Genomic DNA, 6,000 nt, shown 5'->3' on the forward strand with positions numbered 1-6,000 from the left:
CAGCACATGGAGCCGGAAACCCCACTAAGTCATCACAATCACTCTCCCGAGAACGGACAGAGACAGACTCAAAAACCCACTTCCATGCTAAAAAGCAGAGGATTCATGTTTCCAGCACTCTTTTGCTTTTTCTTCCCTGACATAATCTTTCTTTTTTCACAGTGAAAAATAGGCAGTGTGAGCTTTTTGCAAAAGAGGCAGACGACAAGCAAAGCCTGAGAAGTAGCACCACTATTATAACCCGCCCTCTTCCTTGTCTTTCTTTTACAGCGCGTATTTCGCAAAATGCAGAGCCTTGCACTTCCAGCGCCTGCTTTTATTTTATACATAAAGCCAAGTAAATCTGTACACAAAACAAATCTATAATTCAAAAAAATATTCAGCTTTCCTTACTTTTTTTCAAGATGCCTAAAGCCAGCACCTCTCGGAATTCGGGAAATTATTTTCTTGAGAGTTTATTCCGAAACCTTGCTGTCCAACCTCCAAACTCCGCCTCTAAAGTGACTCTACAATCTACATACAGTCAAGAAGTTGTAAAGAGAAAGTGTGAGTAGCAGCACAGGAGTGAGGCCTGAACGCACAGAGAAAGGCTATTGGAGAAACTGAATGAGACCAGGAATTCACTGTAAGAGGCTATTGAAACACCAGAATGAGGCTAGGAACACACTGAACAAGGCTATTGGAGCACCAGAACGAGGCTTGACATACACAGTGAGGTATCCGGAAAGCAAGACCTAGACTAAGGAGGTTGGATCTAGAAGGCAAGGAGGTTTAGTAGACAGGAGTGGAAGTGAACGTATCTGTGAGTCCACTGTAAGCAAGAAAGCCAATTTGGATAATTTCTGTTTCCACTCCCCAGCGCAGCCGTCATCTCTAGTACACTCAAAACAAAGCAAGCAAACCTATGAGCTGCTGCATTCACGTTTTCGTTCTTTATTGTTAGTCCATCTGTAACAAGTCTAAAGCTGTTTCAATTGGATAGGCAGTGCCTTAAAGGTGGAGGACGAAATATATATATATTTTTACTTATTGGACAGCTTATCATGAAATAACAATTGAATATCACTAAAACAGCTTAAAAATTATTATAGCTGGTAGAAACACCAATTTTAAACTCTGTATTTTGTGCTCATTTTTCTATACTAAAAATGAACTAAATAAATACACTGTATACAATACAAATGGCCAAATTTCAGTGAGGATATCCTATTTCCTGATGGGTTCATCTTAACTGTTGTAATCTGCCTTGGGAAGCCTGGTTCGGATGGGTTCTGAAATGTGTTTAATGTTTTACTGTAGTGCACTGTAATGTTAAATAAACAAGGCATTATGTGAAATGTAGTTCACAGGTAGTGCAGACACACTTGCTTAAAAACTGTTATTATTGGTGGGCTGTTGCCTAGGCCTTTTTTGCTCAGCCTAGCTTGACTCTGTGCTCATTGGCAGGGTTGCCAGGTGGAAAATTTTTCCCCACCCAAACCAGCCCAAAACCCGCCCAAAGTCAAACCCTGACCCTGACACCCCCACCCCTGCCGTCATCAACCCCGCCGTCATCAACCCCGCCCCCGCCTCTTCCGTCACCGACCCCGCCTCCCCATCATTGGCCCCGCCCAAAATGTCACTAACCCCGCCCAAAACACCACTAGCCCCGCGGCCCGAAAAACCACTAAAAAAACCGCAGAAAGACCCCAAAACAAGGCCAAAAAACCGCGACCCGCCACAGGCAAAAATTTCCCACGGCGGGTCGCAGAAAACCGCCCACCTGGCAACACTGCTCATTGGTCTTCTTGGCCTCTTGTTCTTTGGGCTTGAGGGAGCCCCCCCCCCCTCCTGTCCAGGTTCTCTCTCTGACTGACTTGGTAGCTGTCTCCATCTTATTTCTGCCAGCACTTGTCCTCATAGACTCCCTGGAGAGAACCCAATTTTTTACCTCATATATATCTTGACAATAAGATATTGCATTTTCAGTCTCCCATCTGTGAGCTGCTCTGCCAGCCTGTGTAGCTGCTTTTCTACTTAAGTAGTAGAGCTGCCCTTTTCCTCAGGTCTCTGATTCCATCTACCGAGGCAGCTTTCAGAACACGAAGGCTCTGTGCTAAGAAGCACCTCTTCTGATTTGTGAGTAAACTGTTTGTTATTCAATAAAGGACATTTCAGAAATATAAAGGGACTTCAGGGTGTATTGATGTGATGAGGTTATACATCAAGATACTAAGATCTTACAGTAACAGATCTTGGGAGGCTTGAACAGGGGCACAAGGAATCACATCATGTTTTGTAGAAGTTTACCTTTTAGATACACAAATGGATTATTCTGTTTTGAACATGTTTCAGGGGCAAGTGGTTTTATAAGTCACAATAAAAATAAATATTTTGTTTTATGCAGATCTCTTTTGTTTAAACATAAATGGGTTATAAGCCCCTAATGCAGTCCATTGGTTTTCTTATATTTTGTTCTTATGATAACTTATACTGTGCCAAAACTGAAAACTCCTATCTCTAGCTGGTCGATAATAAAAGGAATACTATCCACCCTAAAAAGTTGTTTTACGCGGTACATGAGGAATTGTGATTGCATCCTAAGTTTATATAATCCTTTCAAGAAATCCAGTTAATCTTTTAACTTATTAGTGGAGCACAACCACAAAGGCACGGTATGGTTGCATTTTCAATATGGTATTACTAGGGCCCAGTTAAGGAACAGGTTATTTTGAGTTAGTCTTCACTGGACCAAAATTGCTTTCCTTATTCCATCACTGTCCAACAGGTAGGCAGTGTCTTAAAAGGTGGAGGATAAAGGATTTTGTTTTTTACATTTATATTACACATTATCCCAAACAAAGTCAGGTTCAATGTGGCTTACATTTAAAAATACAGTGAGATAGAATAATAGAATTGTTATACAATGGGAACAAATGGATATGTCTGAAACATTTAACAAAGTTGAGATTAGCATATATACCCAACTGGGCATTTAAACGTTTGTCCTTTAATGATACCACATGTTCAGAAATCATAGCCATAAGTAAAGACAGTTATTCAAAGATTATCGCAGGCACACACCAGAACAGGCATCCATCACATTGCAAAAGTAAACAACTTCTACAGGGCACATCCAAATTTTAATTTTTATTTAATTTCTACCTTCCAAAATTCCAGACAGATGTACAGATCCGTATGCTGCACAAGCCGGCATGTTTGAAAATATAGTGAGCTTAATTCAAATGCCACTAGCAATAAAGAACGACAACTTGGATGCAGCAGCTTATAGGTTTACTTGCTTTGTTTTGAGTGTACAGGGATGACAACTATGCGGGGAAAGGGGAAACTTCAACTGACCTGGCTTCAACGTTTTGACATCACTTGGACTCCTGTCTATTAAACCTCCTTGCAAGGTTTAGAAGAAATCAGGTGCCCGGATGACTTTGAGAAGTTGAAGCCAATTAGGTTACTCGCTCTTTCTCCTCCCCCACTCATCCGTCATTCCCATACACTCAAAACAAAGCAAACAAACGTATGAGCTGTTGTATCCATATTGTTCTTTATTGCTGGTAGCATTTTCATTTGATCTCACTTATATTTTCAAACATGCCAGCTTCTGCAGCATACGGATGTACACAGAGGAAGTATCATAACGGAATAACTTTTCATAGGTAGATTAGTAATTTGTTATAAATCGTGTGCCATTTGGAGGGACTGGTTTTAGGGACACCCTAGTGTGTGTTATATTCATGGTAAAAGGCCACTAAAACAGACATCATGTTATGAGTCAGGTGCGCAACTTTTAGAGTTTCTATTTATTTATTTACTTATAACATATCCCACATTAAACATGAATTAGGTTGAAACCTGGGAGCATTTAAAAACTTTATTTTTTCCTGTGTCTAGATCAAAAGAAAAAGATGGAGTGTGGGAACTTGTTCCTTTTGTGGATTGCAGTGATATATTATAAAAATGCACTCGATATTTTTTATTACTACTATTTAAAAGACAGATATTGAATAATGAGGGCAGAGCTACCTTCATGCAGAAGTCCAGAATCAGTCTAAATGTGCCAACATTATCCAGTTCAGCACACTATTAGCCGCCAAGTTCATACAAAGTTAATTATGCTCAATTGAAAATAAATCTGCTGGCTCAGGCTGCTTGCTATGTGACTATTCCATCTCTGTTTCATTATTGCTACCAAGTTTTACATATTAAGGGCATGTGCTTTAAACATTGTTTTAATTCGTTTATCCAGTCCTTACATGCACATGGTTTTGCATTTTAAACCCAAAGATTAATCATAAAGGTGTTGGAACAATTAGGTATAAACTGTGTTGTTTCTGACTTTACTTGTTTTGGACTGCTTTGGGTCCTGCTGATCTGTACATCTGTTGTCTGGAATTTTGGTAGATGGAAATAAGAAAATAAAAATTATGTTTTGGACATACTCTGTAGAAGTTGTTGTTTACTTTTGCAGTGTGTATATGGATGCCTGTTCTGGTGTATGCACGTGATAATATTTGAATAACTGTCTATGATTTCTGAACATGTGGACTGACTTTAAAATGCCCAGTTGGGTATATATGGACATATACATGTCCATCTATTTGCTTCCATGATATAACTGAATTCTATTCACACTTGAACCTGGCTTTGCTTGGGATAATGTGTGACATGTGTGACATGTGTAACAAAAAATCATTTATCCTCCACCTTTTTTTATTACTTTATTTATCATTTTCAAAATTTACAAGCATTTACCTCTTGAATAGGAAAAACAGTTAAGAAAGATTTCACATAATTTTCAGTTACACAAAAGAAAAGTTATATAACTTGTATTAGACCACCTGGTTAGAGGAGGTTAGAGCAGTTCTATACACAGGAGACAAGAATCATAGCATATACATATTGACCACCAGCTTAGCAGTATAAACCACACACATTACCAATCCCATTTATCCAAAGCTTAAGGCTAATCAAAACTACTTAGTCTCAACATGCATTATAATAACTTTTTCTGGGTAATAAATTGCTTTAAATGTTCAGGCAACAAGAAAACGTATTTGACCCCTAAATATTTTATATTGCATTTGCAAGGATAGTTCAAATTAAATGAAGCACCCAAGGCTAAAGTTTCAGATCGTACATAAGTACATAAGTACATAAGTAGTGCCATACTGGGAAAGACCAAAGGTCCATCTAGCCCAGCATCCTGTCACCGACAGTGGCCAATCCAGGTCAAGGGCACCTGGCACGCTCCCCAAACGTAAAAACATTCCAGACAAGTTGTACCTAAAAATGAGGAATTTTTCCAGTCCATTTAATAGCGGTCTATGGACTTGTCCTTTAGGAATCTATCTAACCCCTTTTTAAACTCCGTCAAGCTAACCGCCCGTACCACGTTCTCCGGCAATGAATTCCAGAGTCTAATTACACGTTGGGTGAAGAAAAATTTTCTCCGATTCGTTTTAAATTTACCACACTGTAGCTTCAACTCATGCCCTCTAGTCCTAGTATTTTTGGATAGCGTGAACAGTCGCTTCACATCCACCCGATCCATTCCACTCATTATTTATACACTTCTATCATATCTCCCCTCAGCCGTCTCTTCTCCAAGCTGAAAAGCCCTAGCCTTCTCAGCCTCTCTTCATAGGAAAGTCGTCCCATCCCCACTATCATTTTCGTCGCCCTTCGCTGTACCTTTTCCAATTCTACTATATCTTTTTTGAGATACGGAGACCAGTACTGAACACAATACTCCAGGTGCGGTCGCACCATGGAGCGATACAACGGCATTATAACATCCGCACACCTGGACTCCATACCCTTCTTAATAACACCCAACATTCTATTCGCTTTCCTAGCCGCAGCAGCACACTGAGCAGAAGGTTTCAGCGTATCATCGACGACGACACCCAGATCCCTTTCTTGATCCGTAACTCCTAACGCGGAACCTTGCAAGACGTAGCTATAATTCGGGTTCCTCTTACCCACATGCATCACTTTGCACTT

General features: G+C 39.9%; 1 protein-coding gene across 1 annotated transcript in view; it reads right to left on the reverse strand.

Annotated features, from left to right (window-relative positions):
* PAK2 (p21 (RAC1) activated kinase 2) overlaps positions 1–594 on the reverse strand; it is a 745,824-nt gene extending 745,230 nt beyond the window's left edge. The window contains 1 exon segment of the mRNA XM_030216851.1: positions 394–594. The gene's annotated coding sequence lies outside the window, so the exon portion shown is untranslated.
* Between the last annotated feature and the right edge of the window lie 5,406 nt (positions 595–6,000).

This window comes from Microcaecilia unicolor, chromosome 10, assembly GCF_901765095.1.
Source record: "Microcaecilia unicolor chromosome 10, aMicUni1.1, whole genome shotgun sequence".
In the NCBI taxonomy this organism is placed as follows: Eukaryota; Metazoa; Chordata; class Amphibia; order Gymnophiona; family Siphonopidae; genus Microcaecilia; species Microcaecilia unicolor.